We start from the raw sequence: 23215 nt of genomic DNA on the forward strand, positions 1-23215 counted from the left end.
TATTCATTTAATCATAGTAGTTATAAGTAGATAATAAATTTTAGATAAAATTTCTCATCCTCTAGGTATGCAGGATCATTCCCGATGAAACATCTTCTAGTGTTTTATGCAGTCTAATTCTAAAAGTGGCAAGCACCGGGCTTCCACACTAGTGGACATGCAGAAATATATTAAGGAAAGGAACTGTAGAGATGTCTTCCAATCCTAGCAGACACTGGGATTTCATAGACTGCATTCATTTGAGTGGTGGTTTTGTATATATATATATATGCAGATAGTGAAGTGGTCTGGGATATTTCAGAATGAAAGGAGCTGTGTGAAATATTATGTCCATGTCCGGATTCTCCAATCACTCAAAAAAGAAAAGGAGTACTTGTGGCACCTTAGAGACTAACAAATTTATTGAGCATAAGCTTTCGTGAGCTACAGCTCACTTCATCGGCTGCTACTCTGAAACCTGTCACTAGGCAGTATATCTTTAGGCTCCTAAATATCTTAAAATATCCTGCCCTAGGTTCTTTAATTTTTTTTATTTTTTTTTACTAGCTGCAAAGCACTTGTTCCACTGGTAAGCAGAAGAGCTTAAATGTGTGCCAGTGTGATGATAAAGACTACTTTGCATGATTGGGTGCAATTTCCAAGAAGAACATGTGTCTAATAAGACCTTGGTATTTGCTGTTTCATGTTTAGACAACCTTTTAATATGACTAATGCAGGAACATTAAAAATAACTGTGGAAACTGACACTTATGGAAGAGCTTTGTCCAAATCACTGTGACACCAAATCAGAGAAAAAACACTGCCAAAAATCTGGAAATCCAGAATGTGTTAAGGATTGGAAAAAGAGACTGGCAGATTCAACACTTTCTGCACTGCTTCCCTAGAGCAAAACTAACCTTTCAGTATGTAGTGTAAAATTAGTTTGTAGAATCAGGGTAGTCATTCCAGCAGAAATGTAGCAAAATGTCTTTATATCTACATGACTTTTAAATATTAGAGATAATTGGGAGAGAAAGAGGCAGGAAGGGGGAAAAAGTCACAGAAATGTTTTCATTTTTTCCCACTTTAAAAAAAATTCTAAATTGTGTTGAAATATCAAGAACCAGCAAATTTTTGTTTATTGGAGACAGACTAGAAAAGAAGTCTATATAATCAGAGTATTATGCACTGTGTCAAGAAACTGAGTGTATCAAGTGAAATCAGCCATGAGAGTAGCAGATGATGTGGCAAATATAGAAGTTTTTGTCCACAGCTGACTATTTTCCCCACCTACAAATATCTTAAAAGGACTTGTTTACTCTGAGGCAAGCTGGACCTAAATTGTGTGGCAGGGTCCCTGGATTCTGCATCCCTTTAGTGCAGAAAATTGGAAATTTGGACACCATTTTACAAACTTGGGGTAGGAAGGGATGTAATTAATGAAGTTCATGTGAAAATGAATTATACAACCAGTAGAGCAGCTGGGCTATTTACTTTCATATTAAATTCAATATTTTTATTCTGTTTCATATTTACAGTCTGATATACTGTAGATTTTATATTGACAGTGCAGAACTGCATCAGAGAAGCTTGTGGGGATGCTGGCAACTGGATAAGAAAGAGTTCTAGGGTTTTTGGAAACCCAGGGAAGCGTGAAAAGCAATTTAGGATTATGGGAAAAGTATATTAAGTTGATGTTCCTGTTAAATTGATCAGCAGTGAAATAGTTAACAATGTTAAAACTCATGGGTGAGATTTTCATAAAGGGGAATTAGGCACTCAACTCCCATGTGCCCAGCTTTCTTTGCTGCTTTTGAAAACCCCACTCTATAAGTTCATCTTTATGCTTCAGGGTTTAACAAACTATTGAAAAGAATGAGGCAGTTCATATCTCCCAAAGGTTGTGTTTCAGGCTGGTTGCATTCTCAAGAAGGCTGTACTCCATTGGTTTACACTTTCAATGTTCTCTTCATAACCAGAAGGAATAGAAGTATCTTTAAAAAAAGAAAAGGAAAGAAAAGTTCAGAGTGGAGTTATTTAGGAATAACTCTTCTAAAAAACCCATGGATAGACATGCTCTTAGATCTTGGAAGCACAATTCTGTGACAACCTCCCCACTCCCTCATCACAGGGCTCCATGAATTCTCCTCTTCCCTTGTGACAGCCAGGGACATGTCTACATACACTGTGCCACAGCGGCATAGCTGTACCAATGCAGCTGCCCCACCTCACCATGTCTGGTGAAGAGGCTCTATTCTGACAGGAGAGAGCACTCTCCCATCGGCATAATAAAACCACCTCTGTGAATGGCAGAAGCTATGTTGGCAGGAGAAGCTCCCACTAACATAGCACTCTGCACATGAGCACTTATTTCGGTGTAACTTATGTCGCTCAGAGGTTTATTTACACTCCTGAGTGACATAAATTATGACAACATAAACTGTAGTGTAGACATAGCCTTAATCACTCCCTCCTCTCTGAGGAGAGGGGACATGTTATTCCTTGACTTTAGCAAAGCTTTTAATACGGTCTCCCACAGTATTCTTGCCAGCAAGTTAAAGAAGTATAGGCTGGATAGATCATTGGGCTCAACAGGTAGTGATCAATGGCTCCATGTCTACTTGGCAGATGGTATCAAGCGGAGTGCCCCAAGGGTCAGTCCTGGGGCTTGTTTTGTTCAATATTTTCATTAATGATCTGGAGGATGGCGTGGATTGTACGCTTAGCAAGTTGGCTGATGACACTAAACTCAGAGGAGTGGTAGATATGCTGCAGGGTAGGGACAGGATACAGAGAGACCTAGACAAATTAGAGGATTGGGACAAAAGAAATCTGATGAGGTTCAACAAGGACAAGTGCAGATTCCTGCACTTAGGATGGAAGAATCCCATGCACTGCTACAGACTAGGGATCGAGTGGCTAGGCAGCAGTTCTGCAGAAAAGGACCTAGGGGTTACAGTGGACAAGAAGCTGGATATGAGTGAACAGTGTGCCCTTGTTGCCAAGAAGGCTGTCATAAACATACAGCTAAGGGTAGCCTAGAATTCCTTCTTACCTGTAAGGGGTTAAGAAGCTCAAATAGCCTGGTTGGCACCTGACCAACAGGACCAATGGGGAAAGAAGATACATTCAAATCTTGGGAAGGGGGAAAGTTTTGTTTGTGCTCTTTGTTTTGTGTGGGGGTTCTCTCTTGGGACTGAGAAGGGTCAGACAGAAATCCATCTTCTCCAACCCATCCAAATCCAAGTCTCCAACATTGCAGCCAGTATAGGTAAGCCAGGCAAGTGGATTAGTTTATATTTTGTTTTTCTTGTGAATTTTCTCTGTGCTAAGAGGGAGGTTTATTCCTGTTTTCTGTAACTTTAAGGTTCTGCCCAGAGGGGAATCCTGTTTTGAATCTGTTTTGAATCTGAATACCCTGTAAAGTATTTTCCATCCTGATTTTACAGAGATGATTTTTACTTTTCTTTTTTTTTTTAAATAAAATCCTTCTTTTAAGAACCTGACTAATTTTTCCATTGTTCCAAGACTCAGGAGTTTGGGTCTTTGATCATTTTGTAACCAACTGGTTAGGATATTATTCTCAAGCCTTCCCAGGAAAGGGGGTGTAAAGGCTTGGGGGGATTGCTGGGGGAAGAGGAACTCCAAGTGGTCCTTTTCCCTGGTTCTTTGTTAAATCACTTGGTGGTGGCAGCGTTACTTAAACCCAAGGTACAAGGGAGAATTTGTGTCTGGGGAGTTTTTAACTTAAGCTGGTAGAAATAAGCTTAGGGGGTCTTTCATGTGGGTCCCCATGTATGTACCCTAGGGTTCAGAGTGGGGAGGAAACCCTGACAAAGGCTAACAGCATTTTGGGCTGTATAAGTAGGAGCATTGCCATCAGATCAAGGGACGTGATCATTCCCCTCTATCTGGCATTGGTGAGGCCTCATGACTTATGAGGAGAGGCTGAGGGAGCTGGGATTGTTTAGTCTGCAGAAGAGAAGAATGAGGGGGGATTTGATAGCTGCTTTCAACTACCTGAAAGGGGGTTTCAAAGAGGATGGCTCTAGACTGTTCTCAATGGTAGCAGATGACAGAACGAGGAGTAATGGTCTCAAGTTGCAATGGGGGAGGTTTAGATTGGATATTAGGAAAAACTTTTTCACTAGGAGAGTGGTGAAACACTGGAATGCGTTACCTAGGGAGGTGGTAGAATCTCCTTCCTTAGAGGTTTTTAAGGTCAGGCTTGACAAAGCCCTAGCTGGGATGATTTAACTGGGACTTGGTCCTGCTTTGAGCAGGGGGTTGGACTAGATGACCTTCTGGGGTCCCTTCCAACCCTGATATTCTATGATTCTATGATTCATCTGGAGTACTGTGTCCAGTTTGGGGCCCTACACTACAAGAAGGATGTGGAAAAATTGGAAAGATTTTCCAGCAGAGGGCAACAAAAATTATTAGGGGGCTGGAGCACATGACTTATGAGGAGAGGCTGAGGGAACTGGAATTATTTAGTCTGCAGAGGAGAAGAATGAGGGGGGATTTGATAGCTGCTTTCAACTACCTGAAAGGGGGTTCCAAAGAGGATGGATCTAGACTGTTCTCAGTGATAGCAGATGACAGAACAAGTAATGATGATCTCAAGTTGCAGTGGGGGAGGTTTCGGTTGGAAATTAGGAAAAACTTTTTTTCACTAGGAGGGTGGTGAAGCACTGGAATGTGTTACCTAGGGAAGTGAACCGTCCTTAGAGGTTGTTAAGATCAGGCTTGCTAAAGCCTTGGCAGGGTTCTATTTAGTTGCTGTTGGTCCTGCTTTGAGCAGGGGGTTGGACTAGATGACCTCCTGAGGTTCCTTCCAACCCTGATGTTCTATGATTCTATGACCCTGCATCAGCAAAGCTGGGATGAACAGCCTCTGTGACTTCTGGACCTCAGTAATAATTTCAGCACAACACACATTCCATAATTATTTCTGAATATCTATCTGCTCTGATGATATATCATCCTCTCTGACTTCCTTTCTCCCTAGATGATTCAAGTACCACAGTCCCTCTGTGTCTGCAACAGCAACTTTACCAGGAGCTGGAGAGCTCAGGGCATACTATCCCCTTTCCTTTGCCCTCACTAGACCACTTTCATTCAGCACTGGAAACATAGGAAGAGCAATGAGAGAAAAATTGTCTTCATTGTCATGAGAGAGGACAACATGGAGTGGAGAGAAGATCAAGGATAAGTGGTTATTTTATCAGGGTTTCAGTATGTTGAAAAAGGTAAATAATTAAATAGACTGTGGTATTTTGGAAAATAGAAATATCCAAAATTTAAAAAAAATGGTTTGGATCCATAACATTGTGCACCTGGCTAGACTATTGAATCATTTGATTTTATTCCTGATGTATTTGTCCTCCTTTGCTTTTTCCACCTATGGTTTGTTACAATAATTTGTGATTTCTTTTCTTTAATTAAACTGTAAACTCTGAGGCCTTGGGGAGTTATCTCAATAGAAATAAATACTAATAGTAGTGTAGTGTTCCCAAACCACAGGCCTTCAGAAATCACTAATCATTATTCCCAAAATAATGAGAGTGGGCTTGAAAAATCACAAGAATTTTAAAAATAACTCTTGGGTCCTTTTATTTGCCTCTGGTGTGTCAACTTTTAGGGTTCACATTTTCCTGATCTTTCGCCACAACCACGTTGACTAAAAACTTACTTTTTATATTTTAAAGAAAGCTGAGATTCTGGTTTATTCATGACTTCAGGAACTGGCAGGGAGAGGTGGGAAAATAAAACATATGAGCACAATGACCAGGGTGATGTCAGGCATGTGTCTTGTTAGTTATGCCTTTTTATTATTTTTATATAAACTATTCCATAACATCCTTCTTCCCAAATATTGTTAAGTGTCTCATTGCTTTTGTTACCCCCACTTGTAACTTTTACCCCAATATTGCTTTAAACAGAAGTTATTGCCCAGGTTATTATATGCTCATTGATTAATGTATTGGTATTTTTTAAAATTGACAACACAATTTCCCCTACTACGCCAAGGTCAACTCCATGGATAGTATACCCCAGTATCACTCTATGGGCTTCTTTAATGCACCTTCCTATCAGCATAAATGAACAGAAGACTCAGTCACATCCGGTGGTCACTGAAGGTGACCCCTCCTCCCTCAGCACTACTGCCACACCAGCAGAACCTAGAAAGTCTATTGCCCACTGGAGGTACTATCCCCACCCCAGGTATCACATTATTGACTTGAACTGGGACCATATAGAACATGGTTGCAAACAAGGTCCTGTGGTGGCACCAAATCTTGTATAAAGTGGGACAAATAAGGTGTCTCAGACAAGGTTATAGTTTGCTGGTTATGATTATGCAGTCTATATGTGTGTATCATTCTTGTAGTTAAAGTTATGAATATTGGCTCTATGCTGTCTGTATTTCAAACTTATGCTATGCTTCTGGGTGACACCCCAGACAAGTTGGTATCAACTCTGCCTAGCCTGCTGGATGGCCCATTAAGGACCATCAGATATACAACTGACCCATTGAGAGAAGGCAGACACACCTTCTGATTCAGCAAGGTATGCAGGGGCATGCCTATAGACAGAACTCTGAGGTTTTTCCATGCCATGTGATGGACAGCTTGTCTTTGAAACAAAGAAAGCAGAGACCACATGGCAAGAAAATATAAAAAGCTGCTGCAGCTCCTCCATCTTGTCTTCAATCCTGCTTCTTATCTTTGGAGGAATTTTGCTACACTGAAGCATTGAACAAATGACCCATTCCAGCTGTGGATGTACTTCAGAGACTTGATTTTCTATCACTGCTGCAAGCCTGAACCAAGAACTTTGCCATTACTGTCTGTAATTGATTCCATTTAACCGATTCTAGCTCTCATCTATATCTTTTTCCTTTTATGAATAAACCTTTAGATTTTAGATTCTAAAGGATTGACAACAGTGTGATTTGTGAGTAAGATCTGATTTGTATATTGACCTGGGTCTGGGGCTTGGTCCTTTGGGATCAAGAGAACCTTTTTAGTTTTACTGAGCTATTAGTTTACATAACCATTTGTCCCCATAACAAGTGGCACTGGTGGTGATACTGGGAAACTGGAGTGTCTAAGGGAATTGCTTGTGTGACTTGTGGTTAGCCAATGGGGTAAAACCAAAGTCCTATCTGTCTGTCTGGTTTGGTTTGCCTTAGAGGTGTAAAAACTCAGCCTTGGGCTGTAACTGCCCTGTTTTAAGCAATTTGTCCTGAATTGGCACTCTCATTTGGGTCCTGCCAGAACCAGCATCATTACACCAGGAGTTGAACTAGAGGAGTTGTCTGCTTACATGGCTTCCTCCAGATTGTATGTGTTTGGAGGGAGTGTAGGAGGTAACTTGATCACTGCCTCAGTCTGGACTTCAGGGAGTGTGTATGAGTGGATGAAGCCCAACAGGGCTAGCTCTATGTCTTCCACTTGCTGTTCCTGAAAGGTAGCCGTGGGGAGCCAGACCACTAGGACTGAGCAAAATATTTTTATTAAATAAATATATTATTTCACATAAGGGGATAGGTATAGACACAGAAAATGGTTTGCTGAAAGAAAAGTACTGTGAATGTACAGTTCCTATACAACTTGTAGTTTACACTATTTTTAGAGAGTACACAGAGGAAAGTAGTGGAAAGTCTTAACATTAATTACCATATAAGGGGGAAGATAGTCCTTAAAACACAGGATGGAAGCTCAGTCTGGGATCACTACCTGATCAAGCCCCAATATTATCCTCCTTCCACCAACCCCAACCAGTAGCTGGATCCTCCATCCTCCATCCTCCATCCTCCAGTTATTGCATGACCCTCCATGTAAGAAACTGGAGCTCATGGGTACTGAGTTAGGAAGGAATCCTTTAGCAAGATGGGTAGGGAACAATGTGCAAGAGAGCATTTTTATGAACAGGATCCTAATATACATGGCAGCACTACATGTTTGTGTGTATGTATATATATACCTTTTAAACTGAAGAATCCAGGACTCATCAATTCAGTGCAAACATATCCTAGTCCTAAGAATGAAAAAAAGGGCCATGAAAAACATATCTGAAGACAGGTCCACAAAACACTTTCACAAAAGGATAGGGTTTGTACATATAGGTCCCAGTCCAATTGTACATAATGGTCCCAATCCAATTTTTCATTCAATAAGTGAGTGAGTGATTGTCTTGCAGTATAGACTGGAGGAGTTTCAGTTGGGAAGAAATGAAAGAGAGTCTCAGATCAGTAAGCAATATGCAGGCATTCCTGAAGTAATGAATGCTATTATATAGAGTACAAGTGCTGAAAGCCTGTGGCATCATGCACATTCCACTTGTGTGACACTTACAGAATACTTCAGTGATGTAGTGTCTAGAAGATGATTGGACTAAATAGAAATTTCACCAGTAGAAATTTTGAAAAATATTTATCTTATAAATACAATAAATCTCTTAACTGGGAATGATCGATAATAACATTTATAGCCAAAAGAGAATGTAGATGGTAATTCCAGTGCTTCTAACTAAAAGCAAAATATGACTTTGTGGAGTAAAGCAAGACTAGCTCTTAGGTATATTAAGAGACCTGGGTTTGGTTCTCAACTCTGATATTGACTTATGGTGTAAACTTGGGCAAGTCACTTAGGCCAAGATTTTCAAGTGACTAATGGTTGTGGGTGCTTGAGGGGGGGCTTTTGGGTGCCTATTTTTAAATATATAGAAGGAACCTGTATTTCAGAGGATAGTGCTTGGAAGTATCTGGAAATCAAACCACTATAAGATGTCTCAAATTGGGCACCCAAAATCATGAATCATTTGAGAAAATAATAGCTTTCAATAACATCCTCCTCGCTGATGCCCTGCAGCTCTCTCTAATGTTCCCTGCCCCTCTCCCAAGCTCTTGCTTGGTCCACATAGCTGTTCCTTGATCATCTTCAATGCTTGATTGACCTTCACAGCTACTCCCCTTTGCCTTCTCTGACAGTCCTCTAACCCTCTTCTTTTTTGTGATATTCTCTTCTCCTCTGCTCACATTTGTTGCTTTCTCTCCAGTTCTTTCAGGGACTAACATTTCTTCACAGAATCTATCAAAATGGATTTAAAGTTTGGTTTCAAATGAAATGATGTTTAAAAGAAGCTGAAGGATCACTTAAGCTCTGTGCACCAGAGTTTACACATGTATAAAATGGGATATTTTTACTGAATGGAAACCTTAGTAAACACTGAAATGTCTAAAATATCTGTCAGTATATTAAAAAGTAACATATCTAAAGCATTAGAAAACCTGTGCATACAGCTTAACAACTACACCATGCAGTAGAAAATCTACATTTACTAATTGTCAGAAAAATCTCAAATATTTTGAAGCCGTCTCTGTTTTTTCTAATTATCATTATCATTTGTCTTTTCTTTTGAACAGAGAGAACATTTCACACCAGCACTGTAATCTTCTGCAAGCAAGCTAAGGAATCAATATCTTTCTCTTTTTGTCTAGCCTTTCCAACTTCTCCAGACTGTCATGATCATGTTGCTTCCTCATTTGCAGTCTTCAATTATTTATGGGCAAAGGCAGTCCCACAAAATGGTTATTATTGTGGATCAGCTTGGGCCCAGGGTAATGTTAAAAATACCACAGGGGATTGTTTTTATTTTGTCAAGAAAACATAACTAATTGTAGCATTGTTTACTGTGCCAGGTGCCATGTCCAATCAGTATCAAAGAGAATCTTAGGTCCTCTGCTGGAAAGAAGGATTGCTTACACAGTGTATCTTATTGCTGCCAAACTACAAGCTCAGTTTACCTCCCTTCTAAATAACCACTATACCTGTACTTGAAATTTCTTCATGAAAGACACAGACTTTTTTTTTTGGTCTTGACCTACTTTAACACTTAGGGAAATGAATAACTTCTCAATATTCCCTAGAGTTTGTTACTACAACCCAGCTCTTGACAAAGACTTATTGCATCTGTTAAACTTCAGCTGAACTTGCATTGTTTGCTGTACTTCAAATAATTGTTAAAGCTTGTAAGATCAAACAAGATTTTATGCAGAGGCATGGTGTTCTTTTCTTCAAAAAAAAATTGGCAGCACTACATGTTTGTAATGTAGTGTACAAAGAATTATAAAAGTTAACTATGGCTCCTTTTTAGTAATTTTTAAATTTAATTTGTTCCTTTTTCAGTGCTGCAACTTGGCATCACAATGCTGCAGGTCTTATTCTTTGCATTCAAAATTCCCAGTGACTCTCACAGGAGTTCTTAGTGCACAAGGAATGTAAAATTGGGCTCTGTAAGTTACCTCAGATATTTAAACAAAAAAAAATACCATCAGCATATTATAACAGCAAAACACTGCTCCAGGAACATGCTATTTTTAAAATGGAAATTACCTATAATTGACACAACAATAGGTAAGTTGTTAAGTACAAAAGTTTAGTGGAATTTCTGATATCTGAATAATTTAGCAAAAAGAAAAGGAGTACTTGTGGCACCTTAGAGACTAACAAATTTATTAGAGCGTAAGCTTTCGTGAGCTACAGCTCACTTCATCGGATGCATTTCCGATGAAGTGAGCTGTAGCTCATGAAAGCTTATGCTCTAATAAATTTGTTAGTCTCTAAGGTGCCACAAGTACTCCTTTTCTTTTTGCGAATACAGACTAACACGGCTGCTACTCTGAAACCTGAATAATTTAGCTCACCTTAATTTCAGCACCATATGGCTAACTGAAAACCAGCATAAAATGCCCAAATTAGGGCTTGAGGTGCCAGTATAAATGGGGAATCTTGATTAATTGAAAGGACGTTAACAAACAGAGTATATAATAGCAATTGAAGGGGCCTCAGGAGGGTCTGTAAAACAGAAGGAGACAGGGCTTTTTCCTTAGTCTGTACCTCTCACATGATTGCCTGTACTATGGGCTGTGTCTTTTAGGCTATGCCCCACCAAGCCAGAGAAAATCAGATTCTTTCTTCCCTGAGCTCTGCCACTGTAGGCGCTTCTTTCTTGGTCCAGCCTCACAATGCACTTTAGACTCTGCCTCTTCCTTATGTGAGCTCCCAGACTATCCAGCCAAATAGAAGCTGCCATTTTGCTGCTACTGTTAGTCCTGTATCTCAGTCTTCTCTTCAAACATCTGCTGCATTCTCAACTGAGGACTGTAGGTGGATATTTTTCAATGATTTTCCTAGGTTGCTTTTGTTGGGCCTCCACACCTCTCATTGCAAGACAATTTATCTCCCTTTTTAAATAAATACCCTACAGATATTTGTGATCAGTTATTGTCTCCTGCCTTAGAAGTCATTTGGCTAAACTATATGCATATTTAGGATCTGATCCTGAAATCCTTACTCACTATCTCTCTCAACATCTTCACAAGACAATGTGAGAAGAAAGGTATAAGGGAAAGTCCAGAATGTGTTACATTTATCTGAATTAAAAATAAGAAAATAAATGTATTGGATCATATTGTTTTTATTCAAATGGTACAGCAGAATCCAAGGGGAGAAGTGGGGGAAGGGTTAAACAAGAAGAAAATCTTCAGTTTTGGTTTTTCGTTGTTTGTAGCAGGACTGGACTTAGGTGTGATGATTGGTGGGAAGGCAGAGTGCAGTGCTGCGGCTTCGTCTATTAACTAGGAGTCTCCCTGTGTTGAATTAATGTTGATAAAACATATAGACTCAAAGAGTCAAAGATGCTAACTTGACCCTGAAACTGTCCAATACCAAACAGTGTTACATAAGGTCTGGGTTTGGTATACAGGGACTTCGGCCTGCTTAGTACCATGGCAAACACAGCATTAAATATCCTTTTAATATTTTATTAAAGATACAGAAAAAGAAGGAAAAACAGTTAAAGCTTTTCAAACATAAAGTATTAAATAAGGCTTTTATTTTAATGATAACTCTTGTTCCCTTTTCTTTTAGCTGTTGAATGTTTTCATAGGGAAACATTCTTTGTTTGACAGTCTTTTAGATACTATAAAGATGGCAAAAAGAAAAGGAGTACTTGTGGCACCTTAGAGACTTTGCCACAAGTACTCCTTTTCTTTTTGCGAATACAGACTAACACGGCTGCTACTCTGAAACCTATAAAGATGGCAATAACTGTCTTTTCTATGAAAACAGAAGAAGCTGGTTGAAATGGGCTGGAACTCTTGTTATTGCTGTTGCTATTGAAGTCTGATCCCTTTTCCTAGAAGATAAAATAAGACAAACACACAAGAAAGGGGAAAGAAAAGAACAGCAAAGATAGAAAACACAGCTTCTGTCTCTGGCATTGATTCTTATTTACAGTCTCACTGCTGGAGAAATACATAGTCTTATAGGCACTTTGAGACATAGCACATTGTACCAGTATTGGGCTATTTAAGACATTGCTGTTATCTGCCTCTTTCTGGTCACAGGCTTACAACAGGGTTGCAAAATATGCAGTCTTTGTCAACTAAGCCAGACTCTGATTAAACAGAAGCCAATTGGAAAGAAAAGAAATAAGATGGGGAAGGAAAAGGACACATGAGGGTGAAGGGGTGAAATGACAAAGTCTCACATCCCAGGTGGTGGTTAGGATTTAGCCAGAGCCAGTGGAAGTGGTGATGTCACCTGGGTTCCTCTTTTGGCCCAGTCTGGTCAGGATTAGGATGACAAAGGCCCATCAGTGTCATAGTGAATCTTGGGGTCCCAGAAGACAGTGGGAGTGGCTGCCACTATGGTGAAGAGTGCCATTTCCTGTTCACTCCTCTCCCAGCCAGCAGTCATTGTCAGAAGGCTTCCTCTTCTTGATTTTTTCCCCAAAAAGTATTTTCTTATAAGGACCCCAAAAGGGAACAATTGGCTGAATAGCTCGTACCCTCATTATTTTGCCCAAAATATAGGCCTAAATTTTGGTTCGTTGATTTCCAGTTACACATATCTCTTGTTTATCAGGCATAATTTTAACACAGTCCTTGGATTATATCAGCCATCTTTTTTTTTTTTTTTGATCAGTGTAGTCTATCTCCCTTTTGAAACTTTTCCCATCATTGTTTATTGTTACAGGTTATCGTGACATTTTATGAACTTTCAGTCACTTTTCACAGTTGATTTTACAAGTAAGGTAAATTTGTGGGCCCAACTATTACAACACACCCCATCCTGGAAGAGTGAAATGATTGATTCTGGGAAGGAGAGACTCACACGCATGTTGTGCTCCTGTGCAGAATCCCACTGAATTTGTATCCAGTGTTGACAACAAATTAGTGAACATGAAATTAATTTTACTGACCCACAGTAAGGGTGCTAATGCAGGTTAAATGGGAAACAGGGCAGATTTTGAGTGCAATGTTTTGCACACCTGTCTTTGTTGTGTGGTCTGACAATTGGTTATGCCTATCTGTAAGAAGGGTCTGAATTGAACTCTTTCCTGACATCTAGTGACACAATGGGGGAAAAGACTTCAGGAGCAGAGGGTATTTGCATGAACACACCTACTCTGCATAGGTGTTCAGCAGACAGAACTGCTTTACCAAAGTAATCAATTTTGGCTGGTTTTGGGTTACAAATCACTTTGGCATTGAATGCTTGGGTAATGAAATGTTCTTATCCTTATTGCACAAATAACGGGCAGCAGAACTGTGCTTAGCATGCACTGATTGAGGGGGTCATCCTAAACTGAGCCTCACTTACTAAGCAGGGTAAGGATGCCAAATCTCACTGAAGGTGAGAAGGAGTGGAGACAGATGTTCCTAGTTGATGGTATGGGGGTCTGCCCACAGAGTCCTGGCACCATTTGACTCTTCCCTCTCCAGTGTTTAAAGATAGAGCTGACTGGACTCAAATTGAGAGTTCGTGTTTCTGTTCAGTGGATTGCTATAGCTGAAATCATTCATGAGCAGCTCTAAGGGCTGAGCTTTATGACCTAGTATGGGGACAGTGTTGCAGTGACAGACAGCAGAGGCACTGGCATAGTGGTTCCCTGCTACCAGTGAAATAAATAAGAGCAGAAATCACTTAGAACTGGACTAAGAGGGTGAACCTCAGAACATGACCTCCCAAAAGTGGCAGTGATAACAGTGGCAGAGATGAGAGGTGGCAGTGAGTGTCCAGTGGCAGCAGAGATAACAGCACCAATGAGAAGCAGCTGAGGCATTGCTGAGTGACCCCACCCTATTTTCAGGGATTGGAGATGGACCCATGTGAATCCACCTCTGAACTGTGGATTGTCACTAACTAAGAACAACCAACTGTGAGTGGGATGGAGCTCAAAGAAAGGGGAGTGGCATGTTAAAGGGAGATTCATTCATCAGATGTTCACATTAAAAGGTGGAAAACTGAGGCAAAGAACACTATGGAGAGGGTGTTTTCTTGTGCTTCATGCTTTAGAATTGTGGTTGCATTGTTTTCCCAAAGTAACGCTGGGTTCACTTTTCCTTGTAAAGAAAGTTTTCTTGGATATACACAGACTCAGTACTTGTGAGTGAGGAAGTACCCAGGATTGGTGTTTAGTTTTTCCAGATTACTGCGTGGGTTCTTGTCAAGGTTCCTTCCCCACTCTGAACTCTAGGGTATAGATGTGGTGACCTGCATGAAAGACCCCCTAAGCTTATTCTTACCAAATTAGGTTAAAAACTTCCTCAAAGTACAAACTTTGCCTTGTCCTTGAACCCTATGCTGCCACCACCAAGTGTGTTAAACAAAGAACAGGGAAAGAGCCCACTTGGAGACGTCTTCCCCCCAAAATATTTCCCCAAGCACTACACCCCCTTTCCTGGGGAAGTCTTGATAAAAATCCTCACCAATTTGCATAGGTGAACACAGACCCAAACCCTTGGATCTTAAGAAGAATGAAAAAGCAATCAGGTTCTTAAAAGAAGAATTTTAATTAAAGAAAAAGTAAAAGAATCACCTCTGTAAAGAATCACCTCTGTAAAATCAGGGTGGTAAATACCTTACAGGGTAATCAGATTCAAAACATAGAGAATCCCTCTAGGCAAAAACTTAAGTTACAGAAAGACACAAAAACAGGAATATACATTCCATACAGCACAATCTATTTTACCAGCCATTTAACAAAAGAAAATCTAACGCATTTCTAGCTAGATTACTTAAGAACTTAACAGAAGTTCTAAAGAGCATTCCTGACCTGGTCCCAGCAAAATCATCACACAGGCAGACAGAGCCTTTGTCCCCCCCCCCCCCGCCCCCAGCTTTGAAAGTATCTTGTGTCCTCATTGGTCATTTTGGTCAGGTGCCAGCGAGGTTATCTTAGCTTCTTAACCCTTTACAGGTGGGGTTTTATAGTTCTGTATACAGAAAGGTGATTACCCTTTCCTTTATATTTATGACAGTTATCAAAAACAGTTCTGTTTTGTATTGTTACGAGGAACCTCTAGATATTGAATCCGACCTTTGTTGCTGCCGACTGGGTCATGTGCCCCAGTCATGGCTGGGCACATGACTTACAAGAAGAGGCTGAGGGAACTGGGGTTATTTAGTCTGTAGAAGAGAAGAGTAAGGGGAGATTTGATAGCCTTCAACTACCTGAAGGGGGCTTCCAAAGAGGATGGAGCTAGGCTGTTCTCAGTGGTGGCAGATGACAGAATAAGAAGGAAATGTCTCAAGTTGCAGTGAGGGAGGTCTAGGTTGGATATTAGGAAACACTATTTCACTAGGAGGGTGGTGAAGCACTGGAATGGGTTACCTAGGGAGTGGTGGAATCTCCATTCTTAGAGGTGTTTAAAGCCTGGCTTGACAAAGCCTTGGCTGGGATGATTTAGTTGGTCCTGCTTTGAGCAAGGGATTGGACTAGATGACCTCCTGAGGTCTCTACCAACCCTAATATTCTATAATTCTATGATTTTCACCTGGCAGACAAGTTATATTTCAGACCACCATTTGGCTTCATTCCTACAATTGGCTCCATTTAGGCAACTTTCTGTGCCTGTGAAAAACCCCACTGACTGAAATGGTTCTCTATGCACAGATCCATTGATGGGATTAGGGTCTTTGTTTCCTGTAAAGTGGGAGTTATAATCACTGGAAAGCACTGCAAGTGCTTTCAAGATTAAAAATGCTTTAAAAGTACTTCAAAAGTATATACGTATGATTTTTTAAAGGTATACATACGTTGACGAGCTTTGCCAACAGTAACAGCAAGATAACGAAGAGAGAGAGCTTTTGTAACATCACCAAAGCTCAGACTCCTGAGATGATTGTAGAACAGCCTTATTTTCCTCTCTCTCTCTCTCTCTCTCTCTCTCTGTGTTGCATTTTCTCAGACTTTTAAAAATGGACTTTTAAAATATTTCTTTTTTAAAATATATTTTTTTCCTTTTAGCCCCCTTGATTTTTTTTCTGAGCTTTTATTTATTTAAAATTTAGCATGGAAAGTTAAAATGATTGTTTCCTACTAAAAGGGCTCTAAGTTCCGGTGATTAAAACAGCATGCTATGTACTAACCCTTGCAATATGATATCGTGCCTAAGCAAAATTCTGAAATGGGAACAGCTACAACATTTGCAATACTGCAGATTGTTAAAAAATTAGGGCTGTCAATTAATCACAGTTAACTCATGTGATTAACTCAAAAAAATGGCAATTAAAACAATTAATCACGATTAATTGCAGTTTTAATTGCACTGTTAAACAATAGAATACCAACTGAAATGTATTCAGTATTTTTGGATGTTTTTCTACATTTTCAAATATATTTATTTCAATTACAACACAGAATATAAAGTGCACATTGCTAACTTTATATTATTATTTTTATTACAAATATTTGCACTGTAAAATGATAAAAAAGGAAATAGTATTTTTCAGTTCACCTCATACAAGTACTGTAGTGCTATCTTTTTATCATGAAAATGCAACTTACAAATGTAGAATTATGTACAAAAATAACTCCATTCAAAAACAAAACCATGTACAACTTTAGAGTCTACGAGTCCGCTCAGTCCTACTTCTTCTTCAGCCAATCGCTAAGACAAACAAGTTTGTTTACATTTATGGGAGATAATGCTGCCCACTTCTTATTTACAATGTCACCAGAATGTAAGAACAGGTGTTCGAATGGCACTTTTATAGCCAGCATTGCAAGGTATTTACATGCCAGATATGCTAAACATTCATATGCCCCTTCATGCTTCAGCCACCATTCCAGAGGACATGCTTCCAGGCTGATGACACTTGTTATAAAAACATAATGCATTAATTAAATTTTGGACTGAACTCCCTGGGGGAGAATTGTATGTCTCCTGCTTTGTTTTACCCACATTCTGCCATATATTTCATGTAGTCTCGGATGATGACTCAGCACATGTTGTTCATTTTAAGAACACTTTTGCTGCAGATTTGACAAAACGCAAAGAAGGTACCAATGTGAGATTTCTAAAGATAGCTACAGCATTACACTAAACCTTAAACCACAGGTTTAAGAATCTGAAGTGCCTTCCAAAATCTGAGACAGATGAGGTGTGGAGCATGCTTTCAGAAGTCTTAAAAGAGCAACACTCCATTGCAGAAATTACAAACCAAAACCACCAGAAAAGAAAATCAACCTTCTGCTGGTGGCATCTGACTCAGATGATGAAAATGAACATGCATCGGTCCACACTGCTTTGGATTGTTATCGAGCAGAATCTGTCATCAGCCTGGATGCATGTCCTCTGGAATGGTGGATGAAGGATGAGGAGACATGAATCTTTAGTGCACCTGGCATGTAAATATCTTGCGACACCGGCTGCAACAGTGCCTTGTGAATGCCTGTTCTCACTTTCAAGTGACATTTTGAACAAGAAGTAGGCAGCATTATCTCCTATAATGTAAACAAACTTGTTTGTCTGAGCGATTGGTTGAACAAGAAATAGGACTGAGTGGATTTGTAGGCTCTAAAGTTTTACATTGTTTTATTTTTGAATGCAGTTATTTTTTGTACATAAGTCTACATTTGTAAGTTCAACTTTCATGATAAAGAGATTGCACTACAGTAGGTGCATTGATTTGCACTACAGTAAGTGCATTCAATTAGGTGAATTGAAAAATATTATTACTTTTGTTTTTTACAGTGCAAATATTTGTAATAAAAATAAATATAAAGTGAGCACTGTACACTGTGTATTCCGTGTTGTAATTTAAAACAATATATTTGAAAATGTAGAAAACATCCAAAATATTTAAATAAATGGTATTCTATTATTGTTTAGCAGTGCAATTAATCACGCGATTAATCGTGCGATTAATTACGATTAATTTTTTTCATCATTTGACAGCACTATATAAAATATATATTTTTATTGGCCCAAATTCCGTTTGTGAAAGAGACAAGCTTTTGAACAAAACAAAGCTCTTCTTTAGGTTTGGGAAAGGTAGAAGAAGAGCTCTTGTCTCTCTCTCCAAAAGGAGTTGGTCCAATGAAAGATATTGCCTCACCCACCTTGTATCTCAATATCCTGGGACCGACACAGCTACAGTTGTATTGCATACATAAAAAAATTCATGACACCAGCTCAAGAAAGTGGACACAGATCTTCCTCGGGACAATATATGAGATATTTGATCTTCCAACACGTTATTTTTCTCACCACCCATTGCACTCAATTCAATAATATAAACCCATCTGGCTTTTATGGAATCCCACTCAACCTACTGCAAACTCAGAGACTTTAATTTCACATGTTGTCTGAAGGATGATTGCTCCAAGGAGCTTTTGTTGAATATGGCTATTAGTCATCTTTTGGCACTGGGTGTGGTCTCTGCTGCTATATGGTGGCAGTGGAGAGTTCAGCGATAAGGATAGTCAAACTGATGTTAAATCTCAGAGGAAGAAAATATGTAAGACTTACCACAAGAAGCAAAGATGAGAAAAAACGGTGTGGTATCTTTTGTTGTTCTTGGGCTTCCCCTCCTCCCCCTTTTGACAATACCATGCTACTTCCTCATAAAAAAAAAAGTAATAAATCTCATTGCAGTGACTCTGTCAAGCAGGCTGACAGGCTGAACACTTATATATAATGCAGTTTCTGAAAAATAATCCATCTGATGCCAGGTCACATGAATGAGCCATGAGCATTTATCAGCAGTGTCTGAATATTTAGAGTAGAAAAAAACAAGATTTGCCTTAAAAGTTATCGTGCTTTGTGACAAATATATTTATGAAGCTTGTAGACAATCAAATGTTGTAAGTGCTGTACAAACACCTAATTTGATAGACCAAGTACATGAGCCAATATACATTAGAAATAGCTCTCTATTGTTTTGCTGTAGATACAATATCTATCATAGCCTGTAATGAAACTGTGAGAACCCGGTATGTCACTTCCTTTATTCCAGCAGCAATCATAAAATATCTCACGTCAAGTATGTTCAGAGTCCTTTGTGGGTTTCATTTAATTATTTGGCTGAATATAGTCCTGCAGCACAAGTCATGTTCAGTTACCTGGGGTCATTTTGATTCATAGTTGTTCTGCAGATCTGTCATTTATAAATACAAGGGGTCCTTGTATACTCAATCATAAATTGTTCATTATAGCTTCAGTGACTTCACACTTGCTAAAGTCAATAAAATATATGAGATATTGTCTTAGAAAAATGCACAGCTTTCAAAAAATTAAACTTATTTGTATCATCTTCTTAAACATTCAAGTGTGCCCTCCGTTCTTGAATTAAATAGACTTCTGATAGAGGTTTTAGAGAATTTTAAAAGCCATTGTATGAAAAGCTGTGAAAATTCTTACTTCAGATTTGTTTATGCACTAGTTCTCCAGATTTGCCTTTAGCTGAAAAAAACAATGATTCCAAATCATAGTCTACTGAATAATGTTTGGATAGTTCAATTCTAACAACAGACACAAAAGACAGTGAAATTAAGGTCATAAGGATACACTTACAGTTTTATATATTTTTGGAAACCCATTACCCTAAAATACACCATGGACTAGATTTTTAAAATAATGTGTTTTGTTTGCACATATACAAAGATGAAATTTTGAATAGAAGTGTCTGCATAAGCAGGTATGCCAAATTTTTAAATGGGATACATATACAAATCTGTGGGACTTGCCCTGCATTAGCTAGCAAGGAACTAAATGGGAACAGACAATAGCCTAGTATCTTAACTCTCCAGTTGAGGAGTAAAGAACATTGGCAGAGCAAGATCTGGATGATTACTCATGGCTATTATTAAGCTTCATGAGCTCTATGTACAAATAAGATAGAGGGCTAATAGTCTGGTATTTTCCATGATGACTATATTCAAGAAAGAAAGACTCTCAGTTCAAGTATATCAGATGGTTGCTAAGGAGAACAGCGAGGGGAAGAAGAAAGGAATCCTCTTCCTGTGCCTATGGAGTGGCAATAGAGCCTCTCTGTGTAGGTTACTCCAGCCAAATAGTATTTTATATAGCTATAGTGCCTCCCTCAGCATAGGAGGACCCAGAAGGTCTACCTAATAGCAGTTCCTCTGACCCTTCACTCTCCTTTTTTTTCTGCCACTGAAATAGCCTAGCCAACACTACTTGCTTTACAAATAAGAAATAATCTACATCTTAAAACAGAATAACATTTAAATGGAAAAGTGTATGAACAGGCTTATTTATTTGTAGACCAGAAATAAGCCATAGACATGCTTTCTCCAAGGTATCTTAAAACACATACTCCTTCAGACTTTGTACAATCCCCTAAACAGTGTCATTTTTTAAATAAAGCACAACACATTTGTTTTATACTCATCCCTACCTCTGGTTGAAAGCATAAACCTTTCACATGGCTCAGATTGTATTCATGACAGAGTGCTGATAATCGCCTATTCCGTCTCCTCACAGATTTATGTTTAACAACAAATTTTTAAAAGAACGAAAGATAAAAAAAAATCTGTCACATCAACAGGCAGTTTATTGCTTTCATAGACGATAATCATGTTAAAGGACTATGGTCATTCACCATTGTAAATTGCCCACCCAGTAAATAATATTTCAGTTGTTTTTAAGGGGCATTTTAGGGAAACTCATTCCTTCTACAATAGCACTGTTTTGTTCTCTTGATAACAACTGCTTTGTTGCTAAATAAAACAAGTTACACATCATCTTCAAATACCAGGCTTAGTATTACACCAATACATATGTCCAAAGCCTCTGTTTGAATGAGAAATGAGAAATTAAACTCTAGGTTCCTAAGTACCATTTCTGAGCATAATTTTTGTTCCATGACTGAAAAAGTCTTGTCACAGCTCGTTCTGTTGTATTTTATTTGGTTTGTTTTTTTTCTTAATGTGTCTGTCAGAGCAGAGGGAATGTGGGTATAAAATGGAACACATTTTCTGTAATATCTTGTGATTCATAAGAGAGACCTCATCTGTTCCTTATTTTGTGGGGGTGGTCAGTCATAGATAGCTATAATTTTTGCCAGACCATGGCCTACCACAATTTATATACTGAGTTTCTTGCAGTCCAAATTATATTTTTCTACATGTGCAGTTTGCTATTGGCTGCACTGAGTTAACAGCCAGATGTTCAATATGCTCTTGCCAGGTTTTACATAAGGTGATAATGACAACTAGTGAACTGTTGCATAAACTTCAGCACCTACTAAAATAGTATACACGAGCCCTTGCTAAATTCCTGGGAGTTCAGATGGAATTATTTTTAAATGTTGTAAGATGAGTGGACTGAAGAATGCTGTTAGAAATTTCATTATGAGAAAATCAAAATTTCTAACAGCATTCTTCAGTCCACTCAGCTTACAACATTTAAAAATAATTCCATCTGAACTCCCAGGAATTTAGCAAGGGCTCGTGTATACTATCATCATGATTTTCTGGTACAGTGCAAAATCTTTGGTTATTGTGGGCTAGCAGCAGCCTCTGTATTAAGCAACTATTATTTGTTCTTAGCTAAAATTTCAAATGTGGTTGTCTGACAAGAAAATGTGGTTGTCCCATTTTCATGTTGGGGGCTCATTGTCTCATGTAAATTGAAATGAAATATTATTGCTGCTAAATCTCTGAAGACATCTTTCGATTCTAGTTTGGACCATTTTGCCATAGATTATGTGTTTACTATATTGTTTGTAGACTGTCTGACTCTCCCTTACTGTTAAATATTTTGTTTTGTCTGCACATTCACCTGAGTTGAAATGCATCTGCTGCAACAAGTCTGAGAATATGGGTAAAAACTGAGATTAGTTTATTTCAAATGCAATTAAAAATTATAGTACCTAAAGTATCATTGTGGAAAATATCTATCTGGTTTGAACCCTAAATCTAATTATATAGAATAGCACTGATCTAGGGTCTCCGGTTGTGCTGCCTGCTACGAATGTGTTTTGTTCCCCTTGAAGCCAGTGAATAGCCTGATGGGGCTGGAAAGAATCAACATTTGTTCTTTCAATCCAAGGTAATTTATTACTGCCAAACAAACAGGACAGGAGTTAAAATGATATACATAGAGACATTATGTATGCTCTCTTTCTGTTTCTCTCTCTCTTATATGCACACACATGCACACACTCTGGACAGTCCTTATCTACTCCCACAGATGAATGTCCCCACCTCCAGCCTCAGCATAAATAAGCTTTCCACTCAAACTTCAGACTAGCTATGCTTGCCCAGAGCACCAGTGTAAATCAATGCTACTAGGGTCAGACCCTGGCTTCTCAAAGGTGAACCTTTTTCTCCAGCTCCACCACTCAATAATCACATATAAGCATGAGCTCCTCACTCTTGGAGAAATCAGTCCAATTATGCTGCTGTAGCAGGAGGAACTGAACCTCCCTCCAAAGCAAATTTTCACACAAGGAGGTAAAAGTCCAGGAGAACCGCTTGTTTAAGTAATGAAGAGTGTCTGTTGTCATAGATGCCTCAGGAAATGTCTATGTGGCCCAAAAAGGAATAGATAGAAAATTTTCTGATCTTCTCTCTCTCTCTCTCTCTCTCTCTCTCTCAGAAATTCAATGCTTTGGTGATTTCTTCAACTTCCCCTCTGATTATGAGTTACATGGAACCAGTTAGGAAACAGTGTAATGTATGTAGCTACCCTACGTAATTGTTGAGAAGGCTGTTGAGAAAATTGTTGATTTTATGGAGATATTTGGTGAGTGTGCACTACCTTGTTTACATAATGACAGCAAATGCCATGGGTAGAAATGCTGTTTTGTCCCAAAAGACTCTTTGAAATTTTAATATGTTCTTGTCCCACGCTGGGACAATCCCGAGGCCTTTTCAATTTTTTGAAAAAACAAAATGGAGCAAGTGA

Source organism: Dermochelys coriacea, chromosome 3, assembly GCF_009764565.3.
Source record: "Dermochelys coriacea isolate rDerCor1 chromosome 3, rDerCor1.pri.v4, whole genome shotgun sequence".
NCBI lineage: Eukaryota > Metazoa > Chordata > Testudines > Dermochelyidae > Dermochelys > Dermochelys coriacea.